The sequence below is a fragment of the Eurosta solidaginis genome, chromosome 2, assembly GCF_040869045.1.
Source record: "Eurosta solidaginis isolate ZX-2024a chromosome 2, ASM4086904v1, whole genome shotgun sequence".
Lineage (NCBI taxonomy): Eukaryota > Metazoa > Arthropoda > Insecta > Diptera > Tephritidae > Eurosta > Eurosta solidaginis.
The window spans coordinates 70,871,691-70,888,125 of record NC_090320.1 but is presented as its reverse complement, the minus strand read 5'-3'; the positions used below and the strand labels follow the sequence as shown (position 1 = coordinate 70,888,125).

The following is a 16,435-nucleotide window of genomic DNA, read 5'->3' as shown; positions in this document are numbered from 1 at the left end:
TTTTCTAAAGAACATACATTTTGAAATAACTTGAAATTTATAATAATATTTGAATTTATCACTTATACATTTTATATGAAGCACCAGAAATATACATTTGTATACCTTTATGAATTATACCCTAAATACATATGTTCTGTTGTACATTGAATTGATAATTATTAAATTAAGGAACAAATTAGACTTGCGCACTTTTGCACGCAAGCAAAATATTTACATTTTCGCAAACATAAATTTTAAATATAGGATCACCCTAACATGCATTGAATATTTGGTAGGGAGGTGGATACGCACAAAACATAAAAATGCAGCGGTCAATCAACCCTTTGCACACTCAAAATCCAATATGTGCATGAATGTGCCAAAATGAAAATGTTGAGAAATCGAGTTTCAAAGTTTATTGCCCCTAAAAATTAGAAGAATGAGTTTCTAATGTAAAAATGTATCTATATATTAAATTCACACTATGCTCTTTCATAATTGCCCTGCTCGCATCCCTTCTATTTTCTGAGATTTAGCACATTCATTTTTCTGGCCCAACAAAAATTTTAAAAACTGATCTAATTTTATGTTAACACATCTATACAAAAAAATTAAAAGTAGTCGGATCAGGTAATGCGACGCATGTTTTCTATACATTTAGATGCGCTGAATTCAAATACGTTATAAGAATTGGCCGAAGTGGTCATGGTATGGCCTTAACCTCAAAACACGTAAAAAAATCACTGCAGATTGATTTTTAAATAATGTTAGGCCAAGCCAAGACCAGCTAAGCCAATTCTGTTGGCGGATTGGGATTCGGAGCATCACAGTACTTGAGAGGGTGCCAAGGAAACGGTTACTCACTTCCTCTGCGAGTGCCCAGCCCTCGCGGATTTTTGGACCCGAACTTTCGGCAATTATATGTTGCCAGACTTAAGGGCGGTGTCAAACTGCCGCATTAAGGATATCAGTAGGTACATTGTTTTAACCAAGTGGTTTGAGTAAAACAATATGCAGGGTACATCAGCCTAAAAATATAATTGGTTCCAGGAGAAAGTGCATCAAAATGGCACCTAGAGCGCTACTTGGTCCCGGCTCCATAGCCGGGCAGCACAGCAACCAACCAACCAACTTGGGAAAAAATCCGCGGCTGTGACTTATCGAAAGTATGTATGTATGTAAATGGAAAAAAAATAAACACATTCAATTCAATTTCAATTATTGCAAACTTAGAACTAGTTCTTATTTTTATCAGAATAAGAATCTTCTGAAATGTTGGGTTCGGGTAAAGCGTTGCCCTCTGGATTTTTATAATAAGAACGATATTCTTGGTATAACCAGTTTTTCATACATGTTGTCTTTAGTTTTGATTCGGCAAGAGGCAACGGCTTCGAATAAACCGGTTTACCTCCAATTAAACAACGACCTTTTCGCGGATATTTAGCTATTAAAAATTCTTCATCGGTATAATTTTTTTTGAAGAACACATTATACAGCTCATCTTTTGTGTATCTCAACTAACATATATATCGCATGGGTAGTTTAATAGATCCCTGGGTAAAATAATTATAAATAAAAAAATCGTCATACAATTGTATGTGAACCTCGAAAAGTTTTGGGGAGTTACGAGCTCCTCTAATAATTTGTGCCCAACCTGAATACGAATGTGTGCTGTTCTTACTTTTTATACTCAGTTGAGCATAGCTCACAGAGTATATTAACTTTGATTGGATAACGGTTGGTTGTACATATATAAAGGAATCGAGATAGATATAGACTTCCATATATCAAAATCATCAGTATCGAAAAAAATTTGATTGAGCCATGTCCGTCCGTCCGTCTGTCCGTAAACACGATAACTTGAGTAAATTTTGAGGTATCTTGATGAAATTTAGTATGTAGGTTCCTGGGGACTCATCTCAGATCGCTATTTCAAATGAACGAAATTGGACTATAACCACACCCACTTTTCGGTATCGAAAATTTCGAAAAACTGCGATAATGCATTACCAAAGACGGATAAAGCGATGGAACTTGGAAGGTGGGTTGACCTTATGACGCAGAATAGAAAATTTGTAAAATTTTGGCGAGGCGTCACCCACTTTTAAAAGTAGGTAATTTAAAAGTTTTGCAAGCTGTAATTTGGCAGTCGTTGAAGATATCATGATGAAATTTGGCAGGAACGTTACTCCTATTACTATATGTGTGATAAATAAAAATTAGCAGAATCGGATGACGAACACGCCAAAAAAATAATTTTAAAACTCAAATTTAACAAAAAATTTAATACCTTTACAGTATATAAGTAAATTATGTCAACATTCAACTCTAGTAATGATATGGTGCAACAAAATACAAAGATGAAAGAAAATTTCAAAAGGGCCGTGGCTCCGTCCTTTTTAATTTAATTTTTGTAGAATACTTTTAATGGACAAAAATTTACCAATCCTTTTGAAATTTGGTAGTGGCATAGATTCTATGATGATAACTGTTTTTTGTGAAAATGGGCGAAATCGGTTGAAGGCACGCCCAGTTTTTATAACACAGTCGACCGTCTTTCAATCCCGTTAACATGATAGCTTGACCAAAAATCAATATATCTTTACTAAACTTAGTTCATGTACTTATCTGAACTCACTTTCTCTTGGTATAAAAAATGGCCAAAATCCGACTATTACCATGCCCACTTTTTCGATATCGAAAATTACGAAAAATGAACAAAATGCCATAATTCTATACCAGATATGAAAAAGGGATGAAACATGGTAATTGGATTGGTTTATTGAAGTAAAATATAACTTTAGAAAAAAACTTTGTAAAATGGGTGTCACACCTACCATATTAAGTAGAAGAAAATGAAAAAGTTTTGCAGGGCGAAACCAAAAGCCCTTGGAATCTTGGGAGGAATACTGTTTGTGGTATTACATATATAAATAAATTGGCGGTATCTGACAGATGATGTTCTGGGTCACCCTGGTCCAAATTTTGGTTGATATCTCGAAAACGCCTTCACATATACAACTAAGGGACACTCCCTTTTAAAACGCTCATTAATACCTTTCGTTTGATACCCACCCACCACCGTGGTGTGATGGTAGCGTGCTCCGCCTATCACACCGTATGCCCTGGGTTCGAACCCCGGGCAAAGCAACATCCACATTTTAGAAATAAGGTTTTTCAATTAGAAGAAAATTTTTCTAAGCGGGGTCGCCCCTCGTCAGTGTTTGGCAAGCGCTCCGAGTGTATTTGTGCCATGAAAAGCTCTCAGTGAAAACTCATCTGCCTTGCAGATGCCGTTCGGAGTCGGCAAAAAACATGTAGATCCCGTCCGGCCAATTTGTAGGGAAAATCACGAGGAACACGACGCAGATTGGAAGAGAAGCTCGGCCTTAGATCTCTTCGGAGGTTATCGCGCCTTACATTTTTTTTTTATTTGATACCCAATCGTACAAACAAATTCTAGAGTCACCCCTGGTCCACCTTTATGACGATGTCTCGAAAAGGCGTCCACCTATAGAACTAAGGCCCACTCCCTTTTAAAAAAACTCATTATCACCTTTCATTTGATACCCATATCTTACAAACAAATTCTAGAGTCACCCCTGGTCCACCTTTATGGCGATATCTCGAAAAGGCGTCCACCTATAGAAATAAGGCCATTCACTTATAAAATACTCATAACACCTTTCATTTGATACCCATATCGTACAAACAAATTCTAGAGTCACCCTGGTCCAACTTTATGGCGATATCTCGAAAAAGCGCCCACCCATAGAACTAAGGCCCACTCCATTTTAAAATACTCATTAACACCTTTCGTTTGATACCCATATTGTACAAACGCATTCTAGAGTCACCCCTGGTCCACCTTTATGGCGATATCTCGAAGAGGCGTCCACCTATAGAGCTAAGGCCCACTCTCTTTTAAAATACTCATTAACACCTTTCATTTGATACCCATATCGTACAAACAAATTCTAGAGTCAGCCCTGGTCCACCTCTATGGCGATATCCTTAAATGGCGTCCACCTATAGAACTAAGGCCCACGCTCTTTTAAAATACTCATTAACACCTGTCATTTGATACCCATATCGTTCAAACACATTCCAGGGTTACCCTAGGTTCATTTTCCTACATGGTGATTTTCCCTTATTTTGTCTCCATAGGTCTCAGCTGAGTATGTCATGTTCGGTTACGCCCGAACTTAGCCTTCCTTACTTGTTTATACTCAGTTGAGCAGAGCTCACAGAGTATATTAACTTTGATTGGCTAACGGTTGGTTGTACAGGTATAAAGGAATCGAGAAAGATATAGACTTCCATACATTAGAATCATCAGTATCGAACAAAAATTTTATTGAGCCATGTCCGTCCGTCCGTCCGTCTGTCCGTTAACACGATAACTTGAGTAAATTTTGAGGTATCTTGATGAAATTTGGTATGTAGGTTCCTGGGAACTCATCTTAGAACCCTATTTAAAATGAAAAATATTGGACTATAACCACGCCCACTTTTTCGATATCGAAAATTTCGAAAAACCGAAAAAGTGCGATAATTCATTACCAAAGTGGACGCCTTTTCGAGATATCGCCATAAAGGTAGACCAGGGGTGACTCTACAATGCGCGTGTATGATATCGGTATCAAATGAAAGGTGTTAATGATTATTTAAAACGCAGTGGGCTTTAGTTCTATAAGGACAGACGGTCGACTGTGTATAAAACCTGGACGTGGCTTCAACCGATTTCACCCTTTTTCACAGAAAACAGTTATCGTCCTAGAATCTAAGCCCCTACCAAATTTCACAAGGATTAGTAATGTTTTGTTCGATCTATGGCATTAAAAGTATCTTAGACAAATTAAATGAAAAAGGGCGGAGCCACACCCAGTTTGAAAATTTCTTTTATTTTTGTATTTTGTTGCACCGCATCATTACTGGGGTTGAATGTTGGCATAATTGACTTATGCACTGTAAAGATATTACATTTTTTGTTAAAATTTGACTTAAAAAAAATTTTTTTTTAAAGTGCGTGCGTTCGTTCTCCGATTTTGCTAATTTTTATTGAGCATACATATAGTAATAGGATTAACGTTCCTGCCAAATTTCATCATGATATCTTCAACGACTGCTAAATTACAGCTTGCAAACTTTTAAATTACCTTATTTTAAAAGTGGGCGGCGCCACCCCCATTGTCCAAAATTTTACTAATTTTCAATTCTGCGTCATAAGTTCAACTCACCTACCAAGTTTCATCGCTTTACTCTGTCTTTGGTAATGAACTATCGCACTTTTTCGGTTTTTCGAAATTTTCGATATCGAAAAAGTGGGCGTGGTTGTAGTCCGATTTCGTTCATTTTAAATAGCGATCTGAGATGAGTGCCTAGGAACCTACATACCAAATTTCATCAAAATACCTCAAAATTTACTCAAGTTATCGTGTTTACGGACGGACAAGGCTGAATGAATTTCTTTTTTCGCCCAGATCATTTTGATACACTGAGAAAAAAGCCCATATCTATATCAAAGAAAATTTGTCTTTATTTTGAATACCACCAAATTCGCAAAAAATTCCCTCAAACGAGTAAAATCTTACTTGAAATACGCAACCATGGCGTTTATTTTGATGTACGCTATTTCCTTGTTATTTTCGATTTGATGGCACTGTTGCCACCTACCATATTTGCAATAAACAAAATACATATGCATATCTCTCTATGCATTAAGAGGATTCAAAAAGTCTAATAGCATTATATTCACCCTTATTGTCATTGTCGTCAAGAACCTCGAATTGTTGCGCAGTCGTTATTTTTATTTTGAATATCTAAAAAAACAATGCATATTACATGTTTGTATATTTAATTAATTAAAAAGGAAATGTTTTTCTTAGGCAAGGTGCACACGAGACTACGCGTCATAGACGCGTATTAGACGCTGCAGGCGAAATCTGTACGCTTTGCTGTCGAACACATGTACTTTCAATGGAGAGCTGCACACGAGGCGTAAGCTGCATGAAAGCGACAAAGCATGAAAGCTTCATGTAGCTAAGCGTACAGCAATGTTGGTCGCTGAGGGTACGTACGCTTGAAAAAAAATAAAAGTGCGTGAAAGGTATATTATCAAAGCGAAAAAGATTATTCAACACCATAAAAGTCTGCTTAGACATTGTTGAAGCGATTAAAAAGCTAAAAAGTGTTGGAAACTAAAAATCACTTTTTTCTCTAGTCCGCGGAGGTGTAAAGTTGCCTTTCCTAATAAACTGCGCTGCTACGGAAGTAAACTTTTTTTGATCAATCTTTTTGAAAGAGTGAAAAAAGTGAGTTACCCATTCAACTTTTTAGACCTGGTATGCATTTAAAATTATATAATAATACTAGCCTTTACCCGCGGCTCCGTCCACAAGGAGAAAATGAAGTATATGGGCTATTCACGTTAGCCTGCTTATCAAGTTATCTGTTTACAATTTTGTTTCTGTGTAATGCATTTTATATTTGTAATTGAGTAAAAAAAGAAATAAATGAGCTGATAACCTGATACGATCCCCAAATGGTCCCGAAATTGTCCATAAAAAGCCACGAAATGACCCCGAAGCTATCGCGGACGCATCCCTAAAACCATACAGAAATGCCTCCACAGGGTCTTCAAAAGTTCCCGGAATAGACCCAAAAAAACCCGAAATGACAACGACACGATTCTAGACTTATCCAGAGAACCACACAGAAATGATCCCTGAAGGGTACCAAAATGATCCCGAAATAGTCCCGAAAAAGTTGCGAAATGACCCTGACGGGCTCCCGGGCGGATCTCAAAAACCATCCAGAATATATCCAGGAAGGGTTCCTATATTATATCGACATAGTCAAGAAAAAGTTCCGAAATGACCCCGAGGGGATCCACGACGTATCGCGAAAACCACACAGAAATGAATCCGGAAGGGTCCCAAAATGATCCCGAAATAGTCCGGAAATGACCCAGATGGGATCCCGCACGGATCCAGAAATGATTCCGGAAGCGTCCCAAACCTATCCCGAAAAAGTAACAAAATAATCTCGAAATTACTCCTACGGCATCCCGGACAGATCCAGAAATGACCTCGGAAGAGTCCCCAAATTACCCTGATGGATCCGGCAAACCATCAAGAATTGATGCCGGAAGGGTCCTCCAAATGATCCCGAAATAATACAGAAAAAGTCACAAAATGACTCCTAAAGGGTCTCCAAATGATACCGAAATAGTCCCGAGAAAGTCCTGAAATTACCATGATGGGTTCCCGTACAGATCCCGAAATCCATCCGGAAGTGATGCCGGAAGGGTCCTCAAATGATCCCGTATTAGCCCTAAAAAAGTTCCGAAATGACCCAGATGGGCTTCCGGACGGATCCCGAAAACCATCCAAAAATGAAAGAAGAAGTCCCGAAATGACCCTGATGGGATCTCGGACGGATCCTGAAAACCATGCTTAAATGATCCCGAAAAAGTCCCGAAATGAACCTAACGGGATCCCGTACGGATCCCGAAAACAATCCAGAAATGATGCCGGTAGGTACCCCAAATGATCCCGAAATAGTCCCGAAATGACCCCGACGGGGTCCAGGACGGATCCCGAAAACCAAACAGAAATGATGCCGTTAGGTACCCCAAATGATCCAGAAATGATGCCGGAAGGTCCCCAATTGACCCCTTAATAGTCCCGAAACGACGCTGACGGAATCCCGGACGTATCCCGAAAACCATCCAAAAATTATGCCGAAAGGGTCCCCAAATGATCACGTATTAGTCGCGAAAAAGTCCCGAAATTACCATGACGGGATCCCGGACGGATACCCAAAACCATTTAGAAATGATGCCGGAAGGTACCCCAAGTGATCCCGAAAAAGTCCTGAAATGACTCCGACGGGATCCCCGACGGATCTTGAATACCTTCCAGAAATTATGCAATGATCCCGAAAAAGGCCGGAAATGACCCCGATGGGATCCCGGACGAACCCCGAAAACCAACCAGAAATTATGCCGGTAGGTACCCCAAATGATCCCGAAATTACCCCGTCGGGATCACGGACGGATCCGGAAAAAGTCCTGAAGTCACCCCGATGGGATCCCGGACAAATACCGAAAACCATCCAGAAACGATGCCGGTGGGTACCCCAAAATTATCCCGAAATAGTCCCGAAATGACCATGAAGAAATCCCCGAGGGATTCTTGAAACTATCCAGGAATTATGCCCGAAAGGTTCCCAAATGATCCCCAAATGACCCTGATGAGATCCCGGACGGATCCCGAAACCCATCCAGAAATGATGGCGAAAGGGACCTCAAATGATCCCGTATTAGTCGCGAAATAGTCCGGAAATGACCCCGATGGGATCCCGCAGGGATCCAGAAATGATCCCGGAAGGATCCCAAAACTATCCCGAAAAAGTAACAAAAAAATCTCGAAATTACTCCTACGGCATCCCGGACGGATCCAGAAATGACCTCGGTAGGGTCCCCAAATGATCCCAAAATGGTCCCGAAAATACCCTGATGGATCCGGCAAACCATGAAGAAATGATGCCGGAAGGGTCCCCAAATGATCCCGAAATAATACAGAAAAAGCCTAAAGGGTCTCCAAATGATCCCGAAATTACCCTTATGTGTTCCCGTACAGATCCCCAAATCCTTTCAGAAGAGATGCCGGAAGGGTCCCCAAATGATCCTGTATTAGCCCTGAAAAAGTTCCGAAATGACCCAGACGGGCTCCCGAACGGATCCCGAAAACCACCAAAAAATTATCCCGAAATAGTCCCGGAGAAATCCCGAAATAACCCTGACGGGATCTCGAACGGATCCCTAAATGACTCTAACGTGATCACGGACAGATCCCGAAATCCATCCAGGAATGATCTTGGAAGGGTCCCAAAATGATCCTAAAATAGTCTCAGAAAAGTCCAGAAATTACCCTGATCCCGAAAAAGTCCCGAAATCAACCTGACGGGGTCCCGTACGGATCCCGAAAACCATCCAGAAATGATGCCGGTAGGTACCCCAAATGATCCCGAAATAGTCCCGAAATGACCCCGATGGGATCCCGGACGGATCCCGAAAACAAACCAGAAATGATGCCGGTAGGTACCCCAAATAATATCGAAAAAGTCCTGAAATGACCCCGACGGGATCCCGGACGGATCCCGAAAACAAACCAGAAATGATGCCGGTATGTACCCCAAATAATATCGAAAAAGTCCTGAAATGACCCCGAGGGGATCCCGGATGGATACCGAAAACCATCCAGAAATGATGCCGGTAGGTACCCCAAATTATCCCGAAATAGTCCCGAAATGACCCTGACGGGATCCCGAAAACCATCCAGAAATGATGCCGGAATAGACCCCAAATGATCCCGCAAAAGTCCCGAAATGACCCCGCCAGGATCCCGGACGGATCCCTAAAACCATCCAGAAATGATGCTGGAACGGACCCCAAATGGTTCCGAAAAAATCCCGAAATGACCCCGACGGGATCCCGGACGGATACCTAAAACCATCCAGAAATGATGCCGGCAGGGACCCCAAATGGTTCCGAAAAAGTCCCGAAATGATCCCGCCAGGATTCCGGATGGATACCTAAACCCATCCAGAAATGATGCCGGTAGGTACCCCAAATTATCCCGAAATTACCCTGACGGGATCCCGAAAACCATCCAGCAATGATGCCGGAAGGGACCCCAAATGATCAAGAAAAAGTCCCGAAATTAGCCTGACGGGATCCCGGACGGATCCCAAAAACCATCCAGAAATGATGGCGGAAGGGACCCAAAATGACCCCGAAAAAGTCCCGTAATGATCCCGGAAACCATCAAGAATTTATCTCTCAAAGATACGCAAATAATCCCGAAAATACCGCGACGGGATGCCGAACGGATCCCGAAACGCATCCAGAAATGATGCCGGAAAGGCCCCTAAATGAGCGCGAAATAGTCCAGAAAATATCCCGGAATAGTCCCGAAAATATCCCAAAATAACCCCGACGGGATGCCGAACGGATCCCGAAACCCATCCAGAAATGATGCCGGAAAGGTCCCTAAATGAGCGCGAAATAGTCCAGAAATGATCCCGGAATAGTCCCGAATATATCCCAAAATAACCCCGACGGGATGCCGAAAGGATCCCGAAACCCATCCAGAAATGATGCCGGAAAGGTCCCTAAATGATTGCGAAATAGTCCCGAAATGATCCCGGAATAGTCCCGAAAATATCCCAAAATTACCCCGACGGGATCCCGGACGGATCCCGAAAACTATACAGAAATGATCCTGGAGGCCGGAGGGGTCCAAAAATGATCCCGAAATAGTCCCGAAAAAGTCCCGAAATTACCCCGGCGGGATCCCGGACCCATCCCGAAAACCATCCAGAAATGATCCCGGAAGGGTCTCGATATGACCCTTACGGGATTACAAATAAGGTTAAGCTAATTATAAAACCATGTTAATAAGGCAGCAGGCGCATTGGAGCGAATGAAAAGTTACATAGAAACATACAGGTAAATCTAATAAAAACAATTGAAGGAGGGCGGATGGCGGGAGTAGAAGGAGAGGACCACCACTGATCGTTCCTCCAAAATTGTCTAGATCTCGATCTGTATGTGCCAGATACCAAAAACTGTTTATTTAGGAGAAAATTTATATTGAGTTATAACAATTTATAGATTTTACACCAGAGGGGGAGATAAAGGGGGCGGAGGTTGTCACTGCTTACTTTGTACGCCCTCGACTTATTACCCCTTGAGTCTGTGATATTGGTGAAGGCCAGTATACTTAAAGTTATAATGTGTAAAAACTATTAAAAAGTAATTGCTCGAAGGGGTCGTGGGACCCCCACCCCTCTTTCCATGTTCGAAAAAAATTTCGCTAGTAGACTATTGTCTGTGTCCCAAATTTCATCAAAATCCGTGTAGCCATTCTGGCGTGATTCAGTCGCAAAGACGAAAAAATATAATAATTAAATTATAACTGTTCCTGGGGCGGGAACCACCCCCCTTTTGAAAAATATATTGCTAGTAGATTCTTCTAGACTATTGGCTATATGTTTGCAAAATTTCATCCAAATCGGTCCAGCCGTTCTTGCGTGATTGAGTCACAAAGACAAACGTCTGGACAAACATCCAAACATCCAAACATCCAAAGATCCAGACTTTGCCATTTATAATATATACTAGCCTTTACCCGCGGCCCCGTCCGCAAGGAGAAAATTAAATATATGGGATATTCACGTTAGCCTGCTTATCAAGTTATCTGTTTAAAAAGATGTTTCTGTCCAATACATTTTATTTTCGTAATTGAGTAAAAAAAGAACTAAATGAGCTGATAACCTGACAGGATCCCCAAATGATCCCGAAATTATCCAGAAAAATCCACGAAATGACACCGACGCTATAGCGGACAGATCCCGAAAACCATTTAGAAATGCCACGGAACGGTCTCCTAAAGTTCCCGGAATAGTCCCAAAAAACCCGAAATGACAACGACACGATTCTAGATTTATCCAGAGAACCACAAAGAAATGATGCCTGAAAGGTACCAAAATGATCCCGAAATAGTCCCGAAAAAGTTCCGAAATGACCCTGACGGGCTCCCGGACGGTTCTCAAAAACCATCCAGAAAATATCCAGGAAGGGTCCTTAAGGGATCCACGACGGATCGCGAAAACCATACAGAAATGATTCCGAAAGGGTCCCAAAATGGTCCCGTATTAGTCCCGAAAAAGTCCTGAAATGACCCCGACGGGATCCCAGACGGATTCCGAAAACTATCCAGAAATGATGCCGGAAAGGTCCTCAAATTATCCCCTAATAGTCCCGAAATGACCCTGACGGGATCTCGAACGGACTCCTAAATGACCCTGACGGGATCCCGGACAGATCTCGAAATCCATCCAGAAATGATCTTGGAAACCCAAAATAATCCCGAAACAATATCTGAAAAGTCCAGAAATTACCCCGACGGGATCCCTCACGGATCCCAAAAACTATCCAGAAATGATGCCGGAATGTCCTCAAATGATCCCCTAATAGTTCCGAAATGACCGAAAACCATCCAGAAATTATGCCGGAAGGGACCCCAAATGATCCCGAATACCATACAGAAATGATGCCGGAAAATATCCCAAATGATCCCCAAATAGTCCCAAAAAAGTTCCGAAATGACTCGGAAGGGATCCCGGACGGATCCCGAAAACCATCCAGAAATTATGCCGAAAGGGTCCCCTAATGATCCGATACCAGTCGATAAAAAGTCCCGAAATAACCCCGACGGGATCCCGGACGGATCCTCAAAATCATATAGAAATGATGCCGGAAGGTACCCCAAATGATCCCGAAATGGTCCCGAAATGACCCTGGCAGGATCCCGTACGGATCCCGAAAACCATCCAGAAATGATGCCGAAAGGCTCCCCTAATTAGCCCGTATTAGTCCCGAAAAAGTCCCGAAATGACCCCGACGTGATTCCTGACGGATCTTGAAAAGCATCCAGAAATAATGCCGAAAGGATCCGCAAATCATCCCGTATTAGTCAAGAAAAAGTCCTGAATTGACCCCGTCGGGATCCCGGATGGATCCCGAAAACTATCCAGAAATGATGCCGGAAGGTATCCCGAAATATTCCCGAAATGACCCTGACGGGATCGCGGACGGATCCCTAAAACCATCTAGAAATGGTGCCGGAAGGTACCTCAAATGATCCCGAAATAGTACCGAAATGACCCCGACGGGATCCCGGACGGATCCCGAAAACCATCTAGAAATGATGCCGGAAGGTACCCCAAATGATCCCGAAATAGTCCCGAAATGACCCCGACGGGATACCGGACGGATCCCGAAAACCATCCAGAAATTATGCCGAAAGCGTCCCCAAATGATCCCGTATTCGTCGAGAAAAATTCCCGAAATGACCCCGACGGAATCCCGGACGGATCCTCAAAACCATATAGAAATGATGCCGGAAGGTACCCCAAAGGATCCCGAAATAGTTCCGTAATGAACCTGACGGGATCCCGGACGGATCCCGAAAACCATCTAGAAATGGTGCCGGAAGGTACCCCAAATGATCCCGAAATAGTCCCGAAATGACCCCGACGGGATCCCGGACGGATCCCGAAAACCATCCAGAAATGATGCCGAAAGCGTCCCCAAATGATCCCGTATTAGTCGAGAAAAAGTCCCGAAATGACCCCGACTGGTTCCCGGACGGATCCCGAAAAGCATCCAGATATGATGCCGAAAGGGTCCCCAAATGATCCCGTATAAGTGGAGAAAAAGTCCCGAAATGACCAAGACGGGATCCCGGACGGATCCCGAAAACCATACAGAAATGATGCCGAAAGCGTCCCCAAATGATCCCGTATTAGTCGAGAAAAAGTCCCGAAATGACCCCGACGGGTTTTCGGACGGATCCCGAAAAGCATCCATATATGATGCCGAAAGGGTCGCCAAATGATCCCGTATTAGTCGAGAAAAAGTCCCGAAATAACCCCGACGGGATCCCGAACGGATCCTCAAAATCATATAGAAATGATGCCGGAAGGTACCCCAAATGATCCCAAAATAGTCCCGAAATGACCCTGATTGGATCCTGAACGGATCCCGAAAACCATCTAGCAATGATGCCGGAAGGTACCTCAAATGAACCCGTATTAGTCGAGAAAAAGTCCCAAAATTACCCTGAAGGGATCCCGAACGGATCCCGAAAACCATACAGAAATGATGCCGAAAAGGTCCCCAAATAATCCCGTATAAGTCGAGAAAAAGTCCCGAAATGACCAAGACGGGATCCCGGACGGATCCCGAAAGCCATCCAGAAACGATGCCGAAATCGTCCCCAAATGATCCCGTATTAGTCGAGAAAAATTCCCGATATGACCCCGACGGGATCCCGGACGGATCCCGAAAACCATCTAGAAATGATGCCGGAAGGTACCCCAAATGATCCCGAAATAGTCCCGAAATGACCCCGACGGGATCCCGGACGGATCCCGAAAACCATCCAGAAATGATGTCGAAAGCGTCCCCAAATGATCCCGTATTAGTCAAGAAAAAGTCCCGAAATGACCCCGACGGGTTCCGGACGGATCCCGAAAACCATCGAGAAATGATGCCGAAAGGGTCCCCAAATGATCCCGTATAAGTCGAGGAAAAGTCCCAAAATGACCAAGACGGGATCCCGGACGGATCCCTAAAACCATCTAGCAATGATGCCGGAAGCTACCCCAAATGATCCCGTATTAGTCGAGAAAAAGTCCAGAAATGACCCCGACGGGATCCCTGATGGATCCCGAAAACCATCTAGAAATGATGCCGGAAGGTACCTCAAAGGAACCCGTATTAGTCGAGAAAAAGTCCCAAAATTACCCTGAAGGGATCCCGAACGGATCCCGAAAACCATACAGAACTGATGCCGAAAATGTCCCCAAATGATCCCGTATAAGTCGAGAAAAATTCCCGAAATGACCAAGACGGGATCCCGGACGGATCCCGAAAACCATCCAGAAACGATGCCGAAATCGTCCCCACATGATCCCGTATTAGTCGAGAAAAAGTCCCGATATGACCCCGACGGGATCCCGGACGGATCCCGAAAACCATCTAGAAATGATGCCGGAAGGTACCCCAAATGATCCCGAAATAGTCCCGAAATGACCCCGACGGGATCCCGGACGGATCCCGAAAACCATCCAGAAATGATGCCGAAAGCGTCCCCAAATGATCCCGTATTAGTCGAGAAAAAGTCCCGAAATGACCCCGACGGGTTCCCGGACGGATCCCGAAAAGCATCCAGATATGATGCCGAAAGGGTCGCTAAATGATCCCGTATTAGTCGAGAAAAAGTCCCGAAATAACCCCGACGGGATCCCGAACGGAACCTCAAAATCATATAGAAATGATGCCGGAAGGTATCAAAATAGTCCCGAAATGACCCTGATTGGATCCTGGACGGATCCCGAAAACCATCTAGCAATGATGCCGGAAGGTACCTCAAATGAACCCGTATTAGTCGAGAAAAAGTCCCAAAATTACCCTGAACGGATCCCGAACGGATCCCGAAAACCATACAGAAATGATGCCGAAAAGGTCCCCAAATGATCCCGTATAAGTCGAGAAAAAGTCCCGAAATGACCCCGACGGGTTCCGGACGGATCCCGAAAACCATCGAGAAATGATGCCGAAAGGGTCCCCAAATGATCCCGTATAAGTCGAGAAAAAGTCCCAAAATGACCAAGACGGGATCCCGGACGGATCCCTAAAACCATCTAGCAATGATGCCGGAAGCTACCCCAAATGATCCCGTATTAGTCGAGAAAAAGTCCCGAAATGACCCCGACGGGATCCCGAACGGATCCCGAAAACCGTCCAGAAATGATGCCGGAAGGGCCCCAAATGATCGCGAAATAGTCCCGAAATGATCCCGGAATAGTCCCGAAAATGTCCCAAAATAATCCCGACGGAATCCCGGACGGATCCCGAAAACTATACACAAATGATCCCGGAAGGGTCCCAAAATTATCCCGAAATAGTACCGAAAAAGTCCCGAAATGACCGCGCCGGGATCCCGGACGGATCCCGAAAACCATCCAAAAATGATCCCGGAAGGGTCTCGATATGACCCCAACGGGATTACAAATAAGACCAAGCTAATTGTAGAACCATTTTAATAAGGCAACAGGCGCGTTGGAGCGAATGAAGAGTTACAAAGAAACATACAGGTAAAGCTAATAAAAGCGTGCTAATAAAAACAACTGAAGGAGGGAGGATGGCGGGAGGAGGAGAGTACCACTGATCGTTTTTCCAAAATTGTTTAGATCTCGATCTGTATGAGCAGATACCAAAAATGATTGATTTTAGGACAAAATTTACATTGAGTTATAACAATTTATAGATTTTGCACGAGAGGGGAAAGGAGGGGGGCAGGGGGTGTATCACTGCTCACTTTGTAAGCCCTCGACTTATTTCTCCCATTGAGTTTGTAATATTGGTGAAGGTCAGTATACGTAAAGTTATAATGTGTAAAAATTGTTAAAAAGTAATTATTCGAAGGGGTCGTGGGACCCCCTTTCCATGTTCGAAAAAAATTTCGCCAGTAGCCTATTATCTCTGTCCCAAATTTCATCAAAATCCGTGAAGCCGTTCTGGCGTGATTCAGTCGCAAAGAGAAAAAAATATAATAATTAAATTATTACTGTTCCTAGGGGGCGGAGACCACGCCCCTTTTGAAAAATATATAGCTAGTAGATCCTTCTAGACTATTGGCTATATGCATGCCAAATTTCATATAAATCCGTCCAGCCGTTCTTGCGTGATTGAGTCACAAAGACAAACGTCTGGACAAACATCCAAACATCCAAACATCCAAACATCCAAACATCTAAACATCCAAACATCCAAACTTTGCCATTTATAATGTATATTAGATTAGATATTAGATTA

At 43.1% G+C, this 16,435-nt stretch overlaps 1 protein-coding gene across 3 annotated transcripts in view; it reads left to right on the top strand.

Moving 5' to 3' along the window:
• The window catches only part of LOC137239884 (uncharacterized), a 235,849-nt gene that overhangs the window by 204,507 nt on the left and 14,907 nt on the right, over window positions 1–16,435 (top strand). The window lies entirely within an intron of this gene.